The 23,216-nt window shown below is 34.9% G+C and overlaps 1 long non-coding RNA gene across 1 annotated transcript in view; it reads right to left on the bottom strand.

The window, feature by feature from the left end:
• Positions 1–23,216, bottom strand: part of LOC141538018 (uncharacterized) — a 160,215-nt gene that overhangs the window by 53,556 nt on the left and 83,443 nt on the right. Inside the window, exon 2 of the long non-coding RNA XR_012480992.1 lies at positions 7,277–7,377. This is a non-coding gene — a long non-coding RNA (uncharacterized LOC141538018). The remainder of the gene's footprint in view (positions 1–7,276; positions 7,378–23,216) is intronic.

Below are 23,216 nucleotides of genomic sequence, written 5' to 3'. Positions count from 1 at the left end.
ACTGTTTGCTATGAAGACACGATTTAAATCTGGTTTGCAGGAATTGTCTCGCTGGACCCAACTCATTTTTATCATGGCATCTCTTTTGCTGATGCTGACAAAGCAACTTTGGCCTCGGAGAGATTGTTTTCAACCTTCTGGGCAGTTTCTTCACCTCCGTTATCGGCCTTCAAGGAGACCACTTTCGTAACCTTTGCCTCGAAAGTATCACGAGTTTTCATCCCCAGATAAATCCAGACGAAAGGATTCATTTTTTGCTTTTAAAATTATCAAGGTTCAGACTGTTAATTCAATCTTTGATTATTTTTATTTTCGATCAGTGTGAAGGAATTTTTTGACCAATTCTAAAATTATATTTTGAAATTTTTAAAACTAAAAAATTTGTAATTTAAGATTTAATTTAATGCCTGGCACTTTATTCAAAAATATTAAATGCATAGAGATTGATAGCAAAAAAAAAAGTGAGCAAGAGGATGGAGAAAGATTTCAGGATTTTTAGTTGTTAATTTGAACGCCCTCTTTCGGGTAATAGCCAGCGAGTGTAACAAGCACTTGCGGAGGAAGATTTAACGGCTAAGTACAGATAATGGATGTTGATGCACGCTTTTTCCCGTGTACTTAACTTTCTTCAATGTTTTTTAAATTTCTCATTGTAGATCGCTGGCTGTGGCCCTCTTAGAGGGTTTATACGGCGTCGCTATTTGGAGCCTTATTACGGGCACGGTTCCTCCACTGGGTTCTATCTCTATCCTCTCCGTCAGATCTCGCCTTAGATTCTGTTCCTTTATTACTTTCCTCCCGGTTTTTGTTTGTCTTGCTCCTGGCTTTTTTGCAGTAGTGATTCGAAAGAAAAGACGATGAGTCGTTTTTCATTGGACAGAAAGGAACTGTGATCGTAACTCATTACGACGAGAAGAGTTTCCTCGGGAAAAGGAAAAATCCAAAGAAAGACGAGAACAGAGAGAAAAAGGATCCAAGTAATATCGCACAAGTCTAACTAGAATGAGAGGAATGGATGAAGAAAGGAGTTGGTGACGTAAATTCAATGGTATCCGTTGTATTGTGCCAAACTTTCCTAAAAATCTTCTTACTCTCCGCTACGTAATATGAAAGAATCTGACAGTTTAAACTTGAGAAGAAGAGGGAAAAGTTTGTTGCTAACAGCACTTCTGTCCTCACCAGCTACCACTTTCTTCTCTTTCTTCACTCTGTTCACTCTGTTCACTCTGTTGTTATATTGCCAGCAATTTGTCGTAAACCTTACAACTTGCCCAAGAATAATCAAATGTTTGAATTTTAATACTTTTCCAAGTGATAACATATTTAAATGGTTATATTCGCATCAAGGAGCTTAACTTTGTGCTACTTTGTCACAAAACTCGTCACCAGCAAACTCAGAACTTCTATTTTCATCATCAAAAATGAGTCCTATTGTTAGACAACCGAAAACATCGGTATCAACGAAATTTTCATCAATTATAACTATGAATGCTTTAGTTTGCAGCTGTTTATTCACTATTTTTATTTTACCTTATAAATGTCAAGTCAATCTAATTAAAAAGTGACAATCCGAGCGTCAATTAAAAACCATAAATGTTAGAATTTATTTTTACCACTTAAATTTGACAATTTAATTCGTTCATCTTGAGACATGACTCTCAAGCGCACTGATCGTGATCAATAACCAAAAAAAAATTTAGGAACAACTCTCGAACAAAGCACTAAATGAAAAGAACACAAAGTACAAGGGGGAAATTAATTCGTGTCAGTCTCTGCATCAGTCCATATAAAGAGAAACTGAAAACGGAAAAGCCACTAACGAGATATCGATTCTATTGTTCGAGAGGGTAATTAAAAAATAACGGTTGCTTCCGGGGTTTGGCTTGCCGCACATACTATACACTCTACACAGTACAGTACATACCACGTTGAACGGAATGAGCATACCATCTGTATGACTTCTGGGCATTTTGAGTTAGCGCGGTGATGTAGGAGATCGTGGGTAGGTCGTCCTCAGCAGAACTCGTCTTTGCCAATGTAGTTTTAACAGCAATCCCAGAGTACAAACCATACACGATACATGATGTCAGTTATGCATATGTGTATCTAGATACCTGATGAGGGGCTCTGTGCAGAGAGACTGCGAATAAATTACCCGAGCGATCGATTGACGATGAACCGCCCAATCGTAATTTCTCCTGTAGGACTTATACCTCGTTGCGGTGCCCTCGGGCTATATTCCAACAACTAGCCTGTCGTTTTCCTGCCACATATACCCTGGATCGCATACAGCTAGGCTATACGATCGCTAGCGATATAGGATATAGGATATAAAACAAACTGGTAATAGTGTATACACGAGCGACTCAACCACCGTGGAGCAGAACCTGCCCAAAATATAGTGGATTGGATGAGCAAATCGTCCGAGAGGCTAATTCACCTCGTATCAATCCATGCGAATTACTCTCTGTACTCGGATGGATCCGCTCACAGTTATCCACCGCTCGGTTCTGCTCGCTCCTCTTGGTGGTGCTTCTTCCTTTTCTATCCGCCAATTCTGTTGGGGGCTTCCGATTAATCGGGAAATTGCTCGCTCCCTCGCTTCTGCATTATCCCAATCACCAAAAGTACTCATAACCCTGGATAGTCCTCAAAGAAACTGAAGGTGGTGTTGACATCCAGAAATCGAAAAGAGCTACTGGATATTGAACCGTCCAGAGTATAACCAATAAACCAGTTGGAGCATTATCTATCAAGCAGAATATTTAGAAGTGAATAGTCTAATGGAATTTGAGTTGTGATTGGTAGGATACTGGCGCAGCAGCGATTCACAGGAGCAGAAATATCTTGGAAAGATGGTCAGCCTTGGAACGAAAAAACGTAACGGTCATACGCCCTTAAGGTGAAGAAAAGTTGGCCGGAGCAGGCACTGACCGAAGCCAAGGAGACGCTCCAAGCGATCGGGAACGATTCCGTCCGGTCCGGCGAACCGGTCCTCCTTTGGCCCCGCATCCTTCATAGCTTTCATACACATTTCAGTCTCTCGCCCTTCCTTTTATATACAACACCGTCTTATGTACGAGGTATGTCTTATGTACTCAGACTGACAATACACCAAGAACCAGCCAGCCACCAGCCACTATACACTACATATATGTATATATATAAATGTTTGGATCTTTTCTTTGCTTGGTTTCCTTCGGCTGTTTCCTTCCCCTGGCTCTCTTCCTCGTAGCATCAGCACAATCCCTCAAATAAAATCCATCCATATCCAGCTATAGAGCACGAGTGCCGGGTATTCTGTGGAGCCAATCGCCGTGAAGACCGGTGCCGGAAAATTACCAAAGCAATGATCCAAAGTAGTATGCTTACAAAATAACAATAATGGTCGTAATACTAGCAGTAGAGTAATAATAATGATAATAATAGTAGTTATAGCAATGGAAATAGGAATGGGAATGGTAATGTGGAGAAAGTTATTCTGGAGTCTTTTTATGTTAACGTTAAAAGCACTCGTGAGATGTTTATACAGGCGGTTGGAAAAAGCTTCTGTAGCGAGAACAGAATAAAGATAAATAAATGCCGCCATCTACCGGAGGCTAGCAGTAGCCAACACCCGAAAGAAGAAAGAAGAAAGAGTTAACGGATAAGTCTTGACACACTCGATCACTAAATCACAATACAAGGAACAATAAAGGTTATTTTTGCTCAGAGTGCATTTACACTATTTTCAAATCTACGGCACGGTATTTTCTATGGTTTGGTGAAAATTCCGACCAGGATTACGCTCTATGAAACATAATTTTATAGCCAGCTCGGTTATTTACAGGCTAAACTGCTCTGACAGTTATATTGGAGGTTTCGATCCTGCACTAACCTTTTCTTTTTGCGATTATGTTTCTCATTTAAATTCAAGCTTAAAAAGAGAAGCATCTAATCCGGAATTTCATCTCAAGAAATTCTGCTGAGGTGTTTTTCCAGGAAGGTTAGAACCTCGTCACGTCGTTTGCAGTAACCGTGACCCGAGAATTCACCAGGTAATTTTATCTCTCGCTATTTCCGTGGTACGATTTCCTCATAACAACCACCACGTAAGCTTGTGAAAATATTTCTGGCAAGAGATTTAGAAAGGTTGACTCCAGAAGCTCCAATTAAGTTGGTACTGGTGACGCGAGAATGCACTTACCGGCTCATATCATCACAGTCACCGGTTGCAACAACAAACCTTATGTTATATTATTTATTCTCAAAAACACTGTACCATATTGTTGTTGTAAAATTCTTACAACGACATCCAGCTCATCTTCCATTTTAGTGGTACGTGTACTTCCGTAGATTCAACACCATTACAGAGTATGTCCATTTTCATTCTGCTATTATTCAACGTGCTCACTCTCATTTATTTTACTTTGGACCAAAACTCACCCACAGTGAGCTCTTTGTCCAACGTACCGAGTACTCGAGAAGTTTCCAAAGGAAAAGGGCCAGTACCTTTCTAGTATGTGTGTTCTCCGTAAAGCATCACCTTATTTAACATTTCCACAAACTTCACCTGAAATTTAATTCACCAAAGTGTGCTCTAAGGACAACTTTTCTCCGTACTTTATGCCAAAAAGTACACAAACGATCTCCTAACTGGAAACCAGCTTCAGCTCCAAGGTTCACTACTGTTTATATGTATGATGTATGATGTAGCTTCACTACATGCTTGTAAGTCTCCTCTCTCAGCTCAGGTCGATGGACTTTTTCATCATATCACTTACCAGGCTATTTTCGTCGTTAACCTTCCTCTCTCTTCGCCTCGCCTTTCCTACGGCTGTACAAACTTCCAGCCATTTTTTCGTAAATCTTGATTTTATCACCACTTTTTCACGTACTGAGACACTTTGGATAAAGTATATATACATATATATAGATAGAAATCGCGAGAATTAATATTAATATATTTGTACTTGTGCTCAGCTTGGCTTTGCTCGGTACAGTACTACTAGTACGTGTTCATGTACTCGTACATGCACTTGTGGTTTTTTTAAAAGGCGCGAATTTACGATATTTGCACGTGCTCCGCGTGGTAAAATTCTGGAATGTGATATTTTACATCCTCAAATCGATACATGGACTCATAAATTTTGGCCTCCAAGGCTGCCAATAATATGAGTCTACAATAAAAACAAAAATACCGGCCGTAAAAAACGGCTGTGTTGCCGAGAAAAGAGGGGGAATGTTAAATATGTTATTACTACGTTTTTTTTTTTCAGTCCTGGAAATCCCCGGTGCAAAGATTCTTGGATTTTAATGGTACAAATAAAGTTCTGAACACCTGAAATTTTGTAATTTAGAAAGAAGACACTTCCTACTTCACGGGTTTCGAGGTCTCAATCAAAAATCAGTGAGTCATCGGGCACCTTGAGGTTCTCAAATATTTACGCAACCTTGCTTTCGGATTCGAAAAAGGTACATTAATATTTTTTGGAAACAAAGGAAATTTTTATAGTGTGTAAAGTATCATCAGTCTTAGGAAGTTTGTATTTTTTTTGTAGCTCATTAACAAGAAGGTTAATACTTAAAAGTCTCGTACGAAAAATGAAATTAGCTTCTTACAAGTTTAAAAATAAGAACTCTCTCAAAGAATCTCTCTATTTTAGCGGTTTATTAAAGAGAAAGAGCAGAGCGGTAGGTAATTAACAAACTTTACCGACAAATAAAAAACTCTTAACTTCCAAGCGAGCTCCCGTTTAATTTTGCTCTGCGGTAGTCTATAAAAATATTAAATAATTATCTCCCTGAAAATATTCTTGATCCAGATTAAACTAATTAATCCTGAATGAAAAGCTCTTTTGATATTTTCTCGGAATATTTTTGAATTGGACGCTCTAAAAAATTATCAATTTCCCAATCTACAGCTCTATCGAAAGATAAAAGGCACTTCTCAGTCGCACATGGCATTAAATACAGGAACATATACACTTTCATTACATTACATGTGTATAAAATTTAGCTCGACGATGGCCAAGCAGGGTGAGGGGCAAAAAGCGGCTGTTAAAGAGGGGGTACCATGTTGGTTGTCCCCCAGGGCGATGCCCCCAGCCATTGCGAGCGTGTGGGTTCAACCCACGTCACATCACTTGTTTTCCCTTTTCCTCTTTTAGCCCTTGACAATTTTTTTTTCCTTCTCACTTGTAACGCCATACATTTGATATATATGTGATATGATACACATATGTGGAGTGGAGGTTATTTCTACACAGATATATATACATGTATTTATATCGTGGGAAGAGTATTAATAATTTAATACGTTTAATTCTTTCCACTGGGCACTTCAAGTGTGCTTCGTCGACCGAAAATTTATGCCGCGTTCAATTCACTAGCGTCAAAGCGAGGTCACTATTTAAATAAATATATTTATTATACACGCGTTTGTATGTGTGAAAAATAAATAATAAAAAATTTTTTAAAAAAATATGATGACGGAAAATAAGTAAATAAATAAAAGAGGTAATTTAAGCTCGTCAATACAGACGCTAATTACGTCACCATTATGTTTACTTTCCTAAAATAACACGGATGCAAATTTGAAATTTTTATTTGTATTTGTATTTGTATTTGTATTTGTATCGAGTTTTATTTGCTTTGAATTTCATATTGGCATACATCGTTTTACAATTTCAGAGCCACTATTAGTCTTGTATAACTTCAGTCCGGGATTTATTAATTTATGTGATGCTTTCAAGTCTCAATTATTCCGAGCAGAAGTAAATTTAATTATGACATTAAAATAATGAATTTATAATCATCATTAGTTAATATCTCATTAATTATTAAATCTATCAAGCCCCGAGGTTCAAATTTAATGAATTGTGTTTTATTGCAGAGGTGTATGCAGAAATCGTTTGGAGAAAAAATTTCCTGACTAAACGACGCGTCCGTTCGTCGACAAACGAGGAAAAGAATACCCTTCATAATGTCCGTCGATAACCCGCTGGTGCCATCTGGTGGTGGCGTGTGGAGACTTTCTGCAGTTGGTAAGTGAGATTATATTTGGTATGTTCCTAGTAGATATGGTAGAAAATTATTTAAAACTTGATTGGTGGGAAAAGAGGTAGACTGGCGGTAAGTTAGATTTCTAAATTACAGACTGCAATTGAAAAAAAAAAAATAGAAACCTATTAATTGAACGTCTGTAGCTTCCAATTATCAGAAACTTTGTAGAGTTGTTGTAAGCAACTTTTTACTCGTGTTTAAAAGTTTGTTAGCCGATAATCAATTTTGTTACCTTTAAAAACGTGAGACGAGAGACCGGGTTTCAGGAGTTGTGTTAAGAGCAGTAACTGGTCTGTTGATTACATGCCGTACGACGGGGAATTAAATTCTTACCTGGAACAAGAGAAACATACAATTAACTTTGTGGAAAAAGAGAGCTCTTATTGCGATTCGCTGCAAACACCCTTTAATTTAATCCCCCCAAACAAAAGTGTCTGTGCAAAAGTAAGAAAGAACATAGTAATGTTGTTGCTGTAATGAAGAGCTCATTGAAAATGCGAATTGATGCCCTACAGCTTGGTTGAGCTGATAAAAAAGAGTGCGGTGTAGCAAAATACAAATAGTTACTAATTCAGCATACTTAAGGGGCGAAAAGTTGGCCCTTTTACCAACAACAATCGATTCGAGAATCAAGTAACTTGATAAACTGGCTGCTGGTTGTAAACTAAGTCAAGTAGCGCCAGGTAGTTAACTACCTCGAGCTTCCTAGTAGTTCCTCGTGTCTTGTTTTGTCTACCCGCTTATTGAGTGAATCAGCGGTCTCGGAAGTGAAGCAAAGGATGATCGGAAGGAGAAGGAGTGAACCTTTTGCTGCCTGGAGTCTTGAGACAAACATTAATCATGGGAATCAAGTTGGATTGATTTTGTTGCTTACTGGTGTAGCACGGTGTAGTTTAGTTAAGATTGACTAACTGGAGGCTGGAGAGCAGGCGAGCGACCGGCTGGTGGCAGGCAGATGGGTTAAATTATATCAGAGCGGGTAGGTGGTAGAGGAAAATACAGAATTTCCGGTTATATTGAGAGCTGTAGACTGTGAACTGGAGACTACCGAATATTAGTCTGTATTGAGGTCTGAGCAGTCTATCGCAGAGAGAAGAGGTCTAGTCTGGTGTGACTATGTTGAGTGGCGATGTGTACGCCAGGGAGCTTCACGATTCGTTAACCAATTCTGAGTGAGTATGGCAACGAGGTAACGAGCCGACCTCTACCCGTTTCAGTGTTACGGGCGGTGACTGGGTGGCGTGGGTGAACGAGGTCGAAGAGTCTGTGAAGGTGGCTGGATAGGAGTCAAGGGGCCAGAGGGGTGAAGGGTGAAGGCCGAGAGGTTGCTTCATTCCGAATAGACGGAAGAAGGGAGGACTTGAGGCGAAAACGTGACGTTGAACCTCAAACATTCGCGAACTGCCTCGAGAATTAGTCGATTATGTGAACGTGCTGGTGTTTAATTGATAATTTATATTATATAAATGCTTGCCCTGAACCTTGCTCTCCTGGCGAAACTCAACTATTATTATTATTATTATTATTATTATTATTATTATTATTATTGTTATTATTAACATTATGATTTTGATTAATATTTTAATGTGTGGATTTGGAGCAGCATGAATAGAAATCCCAAGAAGGTGCATTAGTTATGTATTAATGCATGGATTCTTTAGACCCCGGGTGCTCCAAAGGTTTAATTGGAAACAGAGTAATTACCTCGCGGCATAATTATGAGTATCGACTACTGCTATCCATTTAATTATCATCCCAAAGTCTAGTATCTACTCTTGATATTTTCGCGAACTAGCATTAGCTGTTAATTATAGTCTCAACTGAGGTTGGCTCTTCAGATTCAAACTTTTTTGGGATAAGAGTTATAATTGTGATGTTGCACATATAAACTTGTTTATTGAAGCCTTTAAACTGCAATTGTATGTGCTGATACCAAAATTATGTCGTATTAGAAAAGTTTTTGATGGGTCAATAAAAAAAAAAAAAAACTAGCTTTTTAAACTAACAGAGAAATCAAACATTGGATTAATTATTGAACAATTTCTGCAGTGTTTGAATACTATCGCCATCAGCGTTAATAGAATATTAATACAATCAGCTTGAAGCTTTATAAAACTAGCTAATAAACATCCCTCGTCGATTGAGGGAACATTATGCTATCAACAACCAAGAATCAACAATCATCAGCGAGGCATAAACAGCAACAGCATTATCAGAGAATGCTGGTGTTGGCGGGTCGCTAAGGCAAACTTAACTTGAATATGTCACATTTAGGTGAATTGTGGATAACATTTGAATTGCTAACACCCACACTGAAAATACTAAGTACATAATACATAATACATATAATATAGAAGTTAACATGGTTGGTATATAATACAAACCGGGGGCTCCTTTCACTAAGTCTGTCTGAAATGTGCCTAGCAGTTTCCATTTATTTGAAAACAGTGTAAGATCTCCACCAGCCAGCCAGGAGCTGCGTAATATAAGTACAAGTGAGCTGCAGTAAATCTCCACTGGATTTATTCGAGCCAACAAAAGAATACAGTTGGGGTGTATTTAAAAATAAAGTATTCCATCTACAGACTGTTCTCTCCTGTGTTTAGTATGGATGTATTTAGCTTAGTTTTAGTTTAGTGTACAAATATATCCCCGAGGAAATATATGCAGATGAGTTTGTACATTATCTGTACTCAGCACGGAGGATCAACAGGATAAGATGAATTAATCTTAATCCCCAGAGAGATTTTATTCGACAATAAACACTGTTTTAAAGTTGTATAATGAGAACAATGAAACCGAACGAAACAACAGCTTTAATGATCTCATAAACTATGTATGCTCGGTCGTTATGCCAAAGGAGAACGAGAATGAGTTTGTATTTTCTCCTGGGACTGGATACGGTTGAGAATCTCTGTCAAGGTAATTCTACTCTCTGGATAAATTTCCTATTTATTTATTGAAAGCTTTATTTGGGCGCAATGGAAGCCGTAAAGCTAAATCTGGAGAACAGATTGGAGAGAGATGGCTGAAGTGAGAAGAGGTTGAGCGATGAAATAATGGAGACAAAGATGAAAATGGTAATGAACTGGAGAATTGGGGCCAGAGATAGAGCGGTGTCTAGTCTTGTCTCCAGTCCCATCCCATTTCCACCAGTGGTCGTTCTACTTATACGACCAGCATCCAGGCTTACAACCACTCACCAAACGACATTTGATTGCATGACATTTTCATGACTATCGCGACACTGTTCCTCTAGCGGTTGAAAATTCAGCTTGTTGCCGTCATTCAAACACCCCCATTAGTTACTAAGACGCTGCTGGATTGAAAATTCACGTTCTAACGTTTGTTGGGATTCATGAGCTCGGTTTGCTTGGAATTCGATTCAATTAGACGGGACGGATGATTTATTTTTTTGGGAAATTCACAAGGAAAAAAAAAATATAAAATTACAAGTCAATAATTTTTAAAAACTCAATTTTCTTGATTTGAGTAGAAAAATCTTCTAACTAAGAAATTTTTCTTAGTTTAGGTAAATTTTACGTGATTTAAGAATTTTTCATCTTGATTCAAAAAAATGAAACTTTTCAAAATTATATTTTTAGTTCAAGAATTTTTCTCTTGATTCAATTTAGACTGCAATTTTTTTATTTAAAAAATATTACTATTTAAAATATAATTTTTCAATTTTTATTTTTTCCGTGAATTTTATTGATTTTTTACTTCAAAGGTTCAATGCTCCGATTTATGGCCACAATGAAAAAAAGCAGACATAAAAAATGTAGTAGTAAGCCTGTCATAAGTATTTAAAAAGGTTTCTTTAAATTAAGCGGACTGTTATCATAGACGGATGGGTAGAAACATGCGAGCTTTATAAATTTATATTTAAGTTAATATTTTTAAACATGAGAAAGAAAAGATTGACCTAAACGGTGGTATATTAAATTGTTCATTGTTCAGTAAGAATTATTACCCCGCGAGGGAGTTTTTAAAAGTATTCCTGAAATCGTGGTAAAGTTAGTTGTGCCTCGATAATTCTTCCGTGACACAATGAAAATTTGATATACCGTTTAAAAGTGAGTGCTTCCCCAAAGATTTTATATATTTATCACTCTCTTTTTAATTTCGCCTCTTAAATAACTTTTATTGACGTTCTGATAGTCGGAATAACTTTGTTTAACGCAAAGAAAAAAAAAAAAAAGATAAAAACAATTTAAATGAATGAGAAAGTTTTGGTAAACTCAATCGCGTTAATTTACGCATCCCATTACTACCACTATTACTGTTACTATAATTTGAAATTCAAATGCGGAAATATCTTAGTGGTAAATTATTTAAGCAATTTATCAAAATATTTGACAATTAAATGCAATCGTAAATTATTCACGAGATAAAACATTTAATTTACTACAAAATTATTTATAAACAATTTTTTAAAGCTCGCATAGTTTTCTGTTGAATTTCAATTCGAAGCTCGCGTATGCCAACTCCTTCTACTACACGATAAATCTTTCTACTGGAGATTTAAAGCTTCATATTAAAATTTCTGGCGCAAAACATACTATTACATATTAATCTTTCTTTTTTCCGAGTCATCATTGTCGATTATGGTGACCTCCTTATCAGTTCTTTGAGGTAAAACATCTTCAAAGAACAGAAAAATAATAAATTTAATATAAAAAGCATATTACAAAAAGCTTCAACTTTCAATTAAAATACGGTCTGCAGCAACAAAGCTACGATAAAATTGATACCAACTTTTTTTTTTAAGAGAATTCAATTCCCTGCAAGATATGTTTTCTGTAGGAAAAAAAAATTTCATCTTTAAATTTATATTTTTCAACATTCAAGAGTTTTATAAAGTTTGATTTTTTTAAAAATAATTATCAATTAATTTTATGTCAAAATTTGATAGAGTGAATTATTGGAGCCTAAATACTTCAAAAAAATTTTTGAATAATTATTATTTATTAAAAAAATAAAAATAATTATTTGCCAAATTACAAAATTTATCTATGTTTAAAAAAATCGATTTAAAAGACAATTTTTATATTCTGTGACTGTAAATTTTCATCAAAAAAATGCTTGACCCAATCACAGTTAAGTGTACTGTTATAATCCCGAGAATAGATGGGTTCCCTGTCCCTGTGGACTTGCCACGGGTGATTTACCCCCTGGTAAGAGTAATGATTAGCAATATCGGGTGAATCAGCGTATCCGGTAATGAAAACGGGCGATAATTATCAATCGCGATTCCATTGGCCATAACACTAACATTGAGCTGGATGTAGCCGTGTGCCAATGAAAAATTAATGACCGTGTGTCGTTCACGTCACGGGGATTAATCACAAGCAATCTATCAGTCACCAACAATCTAGCCACTGGATTTATCGATAATTCATCCAGCTTGTTAGACAAATCGCCGTCGATTGATCACCTCCCACCCGTCTCATTCCTCTCGACGTTCTTCTCTGCTGGGGGCGCACAACGCCAGCCAATTTTAAAAAGCTCCTGATCGAAAAGCTCGCCCTCTATTTCTCGATTCGAGCTCCTGGGGTTTAAATCGAAACGATCAAACAAATTTAACAGAACTGAGCTGGAACATTTCACGTGACAACAACTTTGTGTTTTCATGTTCATGGCCTCCTACTCCTGCCACATGTGAATCCAACCAGAGACATAGAGACAGACGGACGGACAGATAGCCAGACATGGACATGCAAACACAAAAATAGGAGCTAGTTGTAATGTACAGGACAGTAAGTGTCATGAAGTCCAGCTCGAGTTGGCCTCCACCACCACTACCACCACCACCACCGCCAGACTCGATGTGGCAGGGTGGCCGTTAGCCGTTGTCGCTGTGAAAAACGCCGTCGACTGGGAAACTGTCGTTGACAAACGACTAACAGTGTCCTCCGTTCCGACACAACGACACACTGTCCCGCGTGTCCGCTCTCAAGTACTTACCCATCTAACGGACCGCGTAATTTTTATTTTACCTTTACCTCCAATACAGAGTACATTTTATCCACTGCTACTGAGCCGTTCCATTAAAAAACATCCGCACCCATACCCGCATTAGCTGACGTAACAGCTCCCTCCGCCTCGCCCGGATTCACCCCGTTTTTATTCATTTTTTTGTTCTTCTATTATTTATTTCGTAATGACGCTGTCTCACTTGGGTTTAAATTCCAGGTCGTTTGTTATGGCCCTCGGCTCGTAGAGTGCGTGACAATTTGAATAATTTTAACGGTTCATCGGGTACGTCGATCACCATTTCCCGGGGATTTAATTCCGAGCTTTTACCAATTCAATGCTGCGATGCGACGCTTCTTTCATTCACTCAATGGCAAGTTTTACCCCGAGTCTCTACGTATTTTCTCATCCTAGTGCATTTGGAAAATACTCATATAAAGTTTAGATTTACATTTTCATTTAGAAACTTTATATTGTAATTTTTAGTTTTTGAACTTTAAAAGTTTAGCTGTTACTTAATTTATTGTTAGAAAATTTCTTGATATGGTCAATTTGCATGTGAAACGAAAATAAGTTCAACAATTGATTAAATTATAACCCACAAAACATATGAAATTCATTAAAACATCAAAAAACTAATTTTTAGTTTAGTATTTTATTCCTTGGATTTAACTTTCTGCTAGCGAGATAAGTTCGCTACCATGCACCATCTGTTGGAGATTTCTAATACTATTTTTGATGAAAAATTTTTTAATGGATTTATTAGCACTTGTATGGCCAATTTTAGTATTAAAATGTGTCAAAAATTGTCTAAACATATTTTAGAACATGTTAACTCAAATTCAGACGTAAAAATTTTTTTAAATGGCCTTAAAGGCATACTAAGAAATTTATTCACGGGCTAATAAATATAAAATTTTATTTTGCCGACATGACAATCAGGGTAAAATAGCTGAAACCTCTAACCATAGTTGGTACAGTGATATCTGGATCACTAGTCCAGGCTCTGGAACGGCAGATGAAGATGAAGACGATGCCAAGGAAGTACCGTGACAATAAAATAAAATTGGACGTAATAAAAGCAAGCACGGGTTGATGAAGAACAAAGACGGAAGTGAAGAATCAGAAGAGAGATAAGAATAAGGCGGGAAGAATGGAAAACCAGGCAGTGTGAAATCCGTGGACGGGACTAAAGGAGAATGATCCCGGTGTGAGGGGGCGTATGGAGTAGGGGCGAAATGGGGCACTCGTGGAGCCTGGAAAAGTGCCAGCCAGTTATCAGTAGTAGGATATCTGATGATACCAAGACCGGAAATGCCGCGAACACGTATACGTTTGACTTTCCACGTGCTGCCATTACAGTCTCTTTTGTGCTTTATCCCTTTTCTCGGGATTACTAACCCAGCATCGGGATTTCCACCAGAAGGATGTTACTACACTTGTTTTTGTTTTTATTTTATCATCCTTTATTTCTGCTGTTTTAGATTTTTTGCTCTTATTACCCTCGTAATACTTGTCCCGGCATGCACAAGAAAACTGCTCAAGAAATACGACTACTTTCTTTTCTTATTCTTCTTACTCTTTTTATGGTTTATTTTTCTTTAGCTTTTGTTCCAGCAGCTTCTCTTCCCCTTTTTTGTCATTCTCTCCGGCTGAACCAATAGTCTTTAAAACCAAAACTTAAGCTTTGTCTTTCCATGATTTTCTCCCTTCCTGTCTAAACAAAAACTTGCCTCAGTAATTTAATAATAAATTTAACCGCTGCGAGGAAGGATCCATCGTCGTTGCAAATCCTCGCCAATTCCAATTCCAATTCATATTTCTTCTTTTTCTTTTCTTTCACCAGACCAGTCACATATATATATATATATATATATATATATATATATATATATATATATATATATATATATATATATATATATATATATTATTTCTATTCCTTCTCACGGATTTTTAGTGAATCTCGTCCTTTTATTCTTTTCTTCCTTTTGGTTTTATTCGATCCCTCGTTTGGTATTCAAGGGACGGAGCGCCCATCTCGGCTCAGCCAATGATGTCTCTGTTTAAGCGTCCCGAAAAGAAAAGTCCGATTGTCCTTTCAACATCTTTTTTATTTCGCTTCCGTCCTCAGGTTCCTTTCTCCTTCTTTCTTTCTTTCTTCTCTCTATCATCCCATTTCACCGTTCGTATAAATGCTCGTCATCCCTGTTCTGGATCTTTTTATTTCGCTAAAGAAACTCCGGAATAAGAACCACCAGCGCCCGAGTACAGTTAAGTATAAGAGGCGTCTTACCGTCGACAAACTCCACCCAGCTCGTAATAATGTCCTGGATGTCTCATTTGGAAGCATCAGGCACGGCATCAACTCGACAGTAGACGTAACAGCCGGTCATTGTTCGGCGTATCGCCAGTTGGAGCACGTCCGTCTACCACTCGTTTTGTTGTCCATTCCCGCTAGCTCCATTTTACTCCTTATTTATTTTTCTTATCACCATATCTCCTTATTTTTCGCGACAGCATCTTGGACCTTCTTATACTCGCTCGTAGAAAATTCCAAGCTGTTGCGATAATCGTCTTTCAAATGGAAATGTCTGAGTTTACACCATAATTGATTTAACTAAAAGTCGATGTTCTTTAAAAGATTCAAAAAACAATTTTTACTTTGTTAATATATACCTCAAAGTTACAAATCTCTGGTAGTGAGAAAATTAAGCGACCATGCGCCACCTGTCGGAATTTTTCGAAACTAATTTTTATTAAAAAATTACATATGGTTTATCAGATCAATTTTTCAATAGGATTACTTCAAAAATGATGCATAGACATATTAACTATCGGAAAATTAATTTTCAGAGTTTTAAAAGAAAATAATTAAGATACTCGAATAGAAAAGCTCTTTACAATAATATCTCTCTCTAGTTGAATTTAAAATACATAATACACGATATATATTTATATTTATATACTAAATATTAAATACCCTGGACAATAAACTGATATTGCATTCATTGAATATGATAGAATATTAACTATATTCGTTCGTAAAATAAGCTCTATACAAAATTGGTTCTCTTCGCAACACGGGATAAAATTTAACAAAAAGTTTGTCATTAGTACCTCATCCATTATTCCCGAAAAGTACGCTGTCATAAACTATAAACAAAGATTTATGTTTTGTATATTACAGATTAATTATACAAAATAAGTACCTGAAAGCATTGTTATTAAAACATCGAAAATATATAATACATAGCATAAATAGCATTAACTTGAAAGTATATATCTATTTCAATTAATTCGTCCGAACAAAACAAACGCATATGTCGACAGCTCATCATGCTCGAACGTATTGAATTAGGTTCATTAAACGGAAATAAATACAGTGTAGGATCGATCTATCTATATGTGTCGAGTGTCAGGCGTATAACTATATAGATGCTGAGTATAAGTAGAGTAATGTATAATATTAACGATGGTATTTTAGTCTCAGCATATATACAAATTTATGAACAGTAAATGCATTATGTATGGTTTATTAAGCACATTGCTACAAAGCCTCCCGACGTATTATTATGATGGATAGTTACTCTATTGATTATAAACTTAAATTAAAAGTTAGAGCTCCATTAATAATAACTTTTTTGACATGCATTATTTCATGGTTATTTATTGCTTTTGAACTCTGATATGAAAAAAATTCTGGATTTAAATGAAGAAATTTTTAAATTAAAAGATTTTTAATTTTATTGAAAAATTTTTCAGGAAATAATTATTTATTAAAGTGAAAAAAATTATTTTCTAACTTTTAAAAAATATTTTTTAAAAAATTCTTGTTAAAAAATTATTTAAAAAATATTTAAATTCTAAAAATTAATTCTGTTGAGACATAAAAAAATTTTCTTAGTTCCGATAAATTGTACTTGATTTAAAAATTAAAAAAAAAAAATTGAACGAAATCGATTACAAAAAAGATTAATTTAAATATGTAATAAAAAAAGTAGTAAGCGCAATAACAATAATCGTTAGTGATAGTGATTGCGATTTGGCTGGTCATTGAAATTTAAAAAAACGCTTCACTCGTTAAGGTAATAAAGGTTATCGTTATCTTTATCTTTCTATCAGAGTATCACGGTCTTTTTTCTCGGGACTGGCGTCAGTATTGCGTGGTAGTGTATTATGCTGTCGAAACAGAAATGGAAAGTTAAATTAAAAGATAAAGTACTGCTCCACCCGGCCCGAGATCTGGGATAATGTATGCTTCTCTATGATAAAGTTAATTAACAAAAGGTACGGAACGAAAAAATACCGGGATTATTGTGATTATAATGATAATAAAGAAAGAATGGTATCTTTTATTTCAATGGGAATAATTACCAAGAAAAATTAATGCCAAGTATGTAAATGCTCGCTCGCCCAGAAAATTCACGGAGAAGGTGAGCGATAAAATCCGAGAGATGTTATTGTTGATTAAAATATGCTTGATATTTGCATAATTTTTCATTCAGCGACATATTTTTTTTTTAATAAATCTATCATGAATCATAATTAAACTTACAAGTATTTTTTTTTTTCTGTAAATTAATTAATGTTTTTAAGTTTGAGAAATTTAAAAAGTATGGAGGAAAATTGGAAGAGCAATTACGGAAAATATTGCATTACAGATTCCGTAGAAGTATGGAAAATTTGTACGCCTTCGTTTACAAAATTTTAATGAAAAAAAAATAAAAATAATTAAAGAGAGAAATTTTTTTACAGATTAAAAAAAATTAAATTTTTTTTTATGTTTTGAAAATATTAAATATTAAATAATTACGGAATTATTGCCCAGATTTAATAGCTTCAATTATTTATTGCACTGAAATTTTATGATTTAAAATTTTAGAACGCTTTTTTTTTTTTTTTAAAGTTTAAATGAAATTATATTAAAATTTCAAAATCATAATTTTTTTTATTATTTACAGAAAGAATAATCGCTTATGTTTTTTTTGATAAAAAATACTTTTTTATACTTTAAAAAAGTTATATTTTCAATGAATGATTCTCATTAAAATTTTTTACGACCTCATAGTTGATTATCAAACAATTTCTAATTCAAAATTTCAATGCCATGAAGAAACAAAATTTATCACCCGAAATTTAACTAGATTTCGTAATTACCACAAAAGCAAAAGCAAATTACCCAATAACTGAGACATTAATGAGCTATATATTAAACACGAGAATCGGGAAATCCCAGTCGAATGTCCTTGAATCGACTGGTCAATAACCATAAGTATAAATACAAACATAAATACGGGATAAATATAGACATAGAAGATATTGGGTAACGATCCGTGAGTGATATTTTATTCATGACTCGGTAAATCCTTCCTCTTTACTCTCTGATGTCCCACCTATTAATAATCATGTTCATAAATATTGATATTATTATTATTTATTATTCCGTCGATAAATCTTTGAGATATCGGTTAGCGTAGCGTCCTATGCAGGACAACAGAATGAGAATCGGAAAACCGATCACCGACGAGAACTAGCTTCTATTGAGGATGTGTTATTGTTTATTGTGCACTCAATCCTCCGTAAATGTTGACGATCAATGGAGAAAGAGGAACGAGTTGTTATATTATATTACATCATATCAATTCATATCGCGGATTCTCCATTGAACATCCGTAACATTTACTGCATTTTAAAGCCAAACTGGTTTGATCTATGATGAACTTTTATTAGTCAATTGTAAATGGGTTTTTATGTCGATAGTTTACGGGAATTTAAGTGAAGAGAATTTGTAAAGATAAACAACAATTGTCGAGTAAATGTGAAGTGAGGTAACAAGTGCTTTTTTTAGGCTCTCGATTCGTTTATTGTGAAATCGTCACCTGTAGTTTAGAAGCTTTTGTTTTCGATGTATTTTTAAGCAAATACACATTTTTTTTTTTTTTTTTTTTTTTTTTTTTTAAAAGAGTTAATATTTTACAAGGACATAAAATGCTTTAATTAAAGAGACCTAGAGTTTAATGTTTGTTCATCAGGATATTGAAAATATGACTAATAGTTGTAGAATTTTTATTTGTCGGTGCGAAATGTAATTTTTTTAAAATTGTGATTTTTACGAGGAATTTTATTTATCAATCTTTTTAATATCTACACTAAATTCAGGTGGAAATTTTATTTGAAATTTAATGTAGCTTGTTGTCAAATATTTTTTTTAATTGAAAAAAAAATTTTTTTATCCAAAAAAATTGATTTTTAATTATATTCAATTTTTAATGGTCAAAAATTGAGTTCATACATCTGATTCTTTTTTTAATTATTACTACCTCTAAAATATGTCAAAATATATCAAGTTATACATCATTGTCTTCAAAATTGAATGTAGTTTCTGTTAAAAAATTTTTTTTTTTTTTCAAAAAAAAATTTTCCTGGTTTTAAAAATAAAATCAAAGTTTTTTTCCTTTTTTTTTTTTCAATTAAAATAGATTATTTGAAATTTTCGCTCAAACTCGCTAATTTTATTAAATCTTTCGTTTAATTTTTAATCTCGAGATGGAAAGATCTAAATTTCAGTGGGACGGATACTTAATAAACTTACAAATAAATAATTAAATTAAAAAGAGAGCGTTAATTAAAATTTAATATAAGCAAAGCGTAGTAAGCGTTTTTGAAATTAGCATATTATGCACAAAGGAGAGAAAAATATCAGGAATAGAAGAAAAGTGTATTATTGTAACGCGAAAAACAAAGTGTTGAAAACAACGAGTCAGTTGATTTTTTCGGTTTAAATTCGCTTACACAGACAAACCCTCGGCATTATTTCACACAGCAGACGTACGCTTGTGTCTAGCGAGTCTGCCGTAGAGTTTTATTGGCACCGCAAGCTATTTTGTAGGCATGGGTGTGCTCTCGTTGTTCAGTTTTTCGAGACGTGCGAACACCCCAGAGCGACTACACATTTACGTATGCTATCCTCGGAGCATATTCCCAGATATCGCGGGTTCGACATCTCGACGTTCCCGTGAGCAAGAGGAATGATCGAACTGAGCCCTTTTTTCTTTGATTTTACAATATTTTTGTCGGAGGGGATTCCCGGATCCCCTTCCTCTACACACTACACAGATCCCACACATCAGACGCTATCTCAACTTTTATTTAATATCGTCACTCGCATTTTTATTTTCACCCACTTTTTATCGCTACTTTTGCTTTGTAAGAGGAATTTTATTTTTTGGTACGATCCCATAACTCAAATGCCTTTATCCAAGTGCTTTTTGTAATTGTCCAAATTTAATACTCCAAAAATTTCAATTCGGGAATTTACAATATCGCTTTTAGTTTTCAACCGATACCAAATTTTTATTACTTTCATACGCTGGAGAGGAAAAGAGAATGATGGAAGAGCTTTTTGCTGGAAAATATCATACTTTTTAAATCAAATATCCTTTTTTTTTTTTATCAGAAAATTTACTGAAGTTAAATTTTTTAATAAGCCTCGGAGAATTGTTTAAAATTTTTTTATTACGCGAAATTTACTAAATTTGGTTCCGACAAAAAAATATTTTTTTTTATAAATTAAAAAAGAAAAAACCAAGAATTTAAGATCTAAAATTTCAATTTTTGATGATTTTATTTGATCTAATTATTAATGTTTAGGTCAAAATAATATTTTCATAACTCCGTAATTTTATTGGATTAAAAAAAATCCAATAAATTGAGTGAATTGATAATTTTTTTATAAAAAAATACGACAAATAAAATCAATAGATAAAAATTGGAATAATGAATTCGTCAATGTTTTTTTTTTTTAAGTATAAATTATTAATTAAGCTCTGAAAATATTTATAGGCTGTTGACAAATTTAAATTAAAAAAAAAATTACTACAGTCTAGAGCTTCCTAAAATTAAATATTTTGTGTGAATTAAAAATCAGTTCAAAGTGAAAAAAAATTATTTTCCTAATTTCTTTCAGTTATAATTACCGTTTAATGGAATAAAAGCCAGGATAAAATGACAATATTTATCCATCCGTTCTGGACAAAAATAAAAAAATGTAAAAAAAATTTAAAACAACTCGGGAATCAGCGAAGCGTATTATTATTATTATCAATAAAAGCAGAGTTAATATTTACTATGAGGAAAGTTAGAATATTCTATTGAGGTTGGTCCTCAGCCGGCGCCAGTTGGACTCTCCTCTCTTACGATTGATTGAGGATTGTGACTATAATTAATGTCGTAGAAGCGAGCGATCGTTAGGATCACAGACGAAGCGTAATCGCAGTGACATAATCGTTCCGATTGCGGGAGCCCGAGCGCTAATTATTCGAGAACGAGAATTACATTGCCCAGGGGACATTTAGTCGAGCAGCGGATAGGAGAGCTCACGCCCGGCTGCTCTATACTCGACACAAAACAAGTAAACACTCCACCAGCGTCACCACCGCTGGCACCCACAGTACCAACAGAACCAACACTGTCACTACTACTGACATTACCCTACAGTGCCGTACAGTCACCTAGGCGCTGTAACTGCACTTATATATTCCAACACCCCACATATATACTCAATTACTACTACCGTGCCGATTGGACGGGCACTACAACACAACTACTGTTTCAATCGATCTTGATGAACGATCCGGTGGGACAGATTGCGTGGTATGTTACGCCTGCTTGCTTCTATTCCGCTTCGAGAATGTCCTACCCCTTCGTCCTTTATCCTTCACACTCCACACCCTCCCTTCGGTCATATCTAATTCGTATTTGCTCTGCTTTACACAAGAAAATTATTATTTGTGGTGGATAAACTCGTTTTGATAGGGTTGGGGCTTTTTATGACCGAAAGTTGATCTGACTAATTAATACGACGCTCCTAGATCTATAAATACCTACGCGAATGTCGGTTTGATGGAAAATTTGATGGACGGAGGCGATTAAAGTCATGAAACTTGTATTCAAAAAGTTCTGGGTTCGATTCTTGCTTTGAGAAAAATTTATTTAAGAAGTTACGTCTTTTTTTTTTTTTTTTTTTTGAATTTTTAAAGATTAATTCATTAAAGACAAAGCTAAAGTTTTTATTTGACATTGTGTTAAAAAAATATTTTTATAATTTCTATTGTAATAATAGAACTTTTTTTTTTTTAAATGATAAAAAAAATAGTTTCTTTCAAGATTTCTTATTGCTTATGACACCTTAATCGAAATTTAAATTAAACAATGATCAAAGTGACGAGACCATTACACAAAAGGTACTGAGTTCAATTCCCTCGGCGGATAAATTTTTATTTATAATTCACTTTAAATAGTTTTGACTTTGGCATTAGAGAAAATAATAAATTAATTTAATTTAATTGAATTTTCTTAATAAACTGTAGCTGTACCGGTGGATTACGAAGAATTTAACAGTAAAACGTAAAATGTATCGAGTAAATTTTTTTTCCGCGCTGGTAAAATTGGCAGGAAAAGAAATGAAATTGTCTGACGATAATCTGCATCTTTTTCCGACACTGTTGCCGTAAAAAAGACTCGTAAAAGTAGGAGAAGGCTCTCTCTCGAGTAAAAAAGTTTAGCTGTACTAAATAAAGACGAACAGAAGCTCGGAGCTTAAAGTTGAATTTAAGTTAAAAAAATGGGAAAATGACGTTATCGATCACTAAATATGACGTAGCTTTGAAATATTATATTTATTTTCTGACGTTAACTGATAAGATGAGAGAAAGAGATGAGATGAGAATAAGGCATCGTAGCCAGGTGAAGAAGATCGAGGAGGTGATGGAGAAATAAAATAAAGGTAAGCTAAATAAAGGATTTACTTATAGTAGGAGCTTATATTATTCTACAAGTTCGCGCTCGTTTTTACTAGCATTATCAATAAAAGTTATCCAAGATAGAGATAGTAAGAATAAAATAAAATAAAATAAAAATTTTTTCACTCGCATTGACGTTAGTTTCAGCGGGAGATTGATCGACTAGAAATTGTGGGAGCTTACACGTGGCTACTTTCATTTATTTTATTTAGTTTTTATTTTTATGGACCCTGGGGAAAAATGTGAACAAGTCGACGTGAGTTCTCGGCAATCTCAGGACTCGGGGCTCGAGGCTAAAAGGACTCGTCGACATCCAGAAGCCACACGAGATAGGTGAGATTGAGGGACAAATGTAATAATGGATGGGGTGAGGGTGTAGCCTCAAACTTCGGG

The sequence above is a fragment of the Cotesia typhae genome, unplaced genomic scaffold (assembly GCF_013202065.1).
Source record: "Cotesia typhae breed Kobodo isofemale line unplaced genomic scaffold, CoteBio_Ctyphae contig_11, whole genome shotgun sequence".
In the NCBI taxonomy this organism is placed as follows: domain Eukaryota; kingdom Metazoa; phylum Arthropoda; class Insecta; order Hymenoptera; family Braconidae; genus Cotesia; species Cotesia typhae.
The sequence above is the reverse complement of the archived record's forward strand: the minus strand, read 5'-3'. Positions and strand labels throughout refer to the sequence as shown.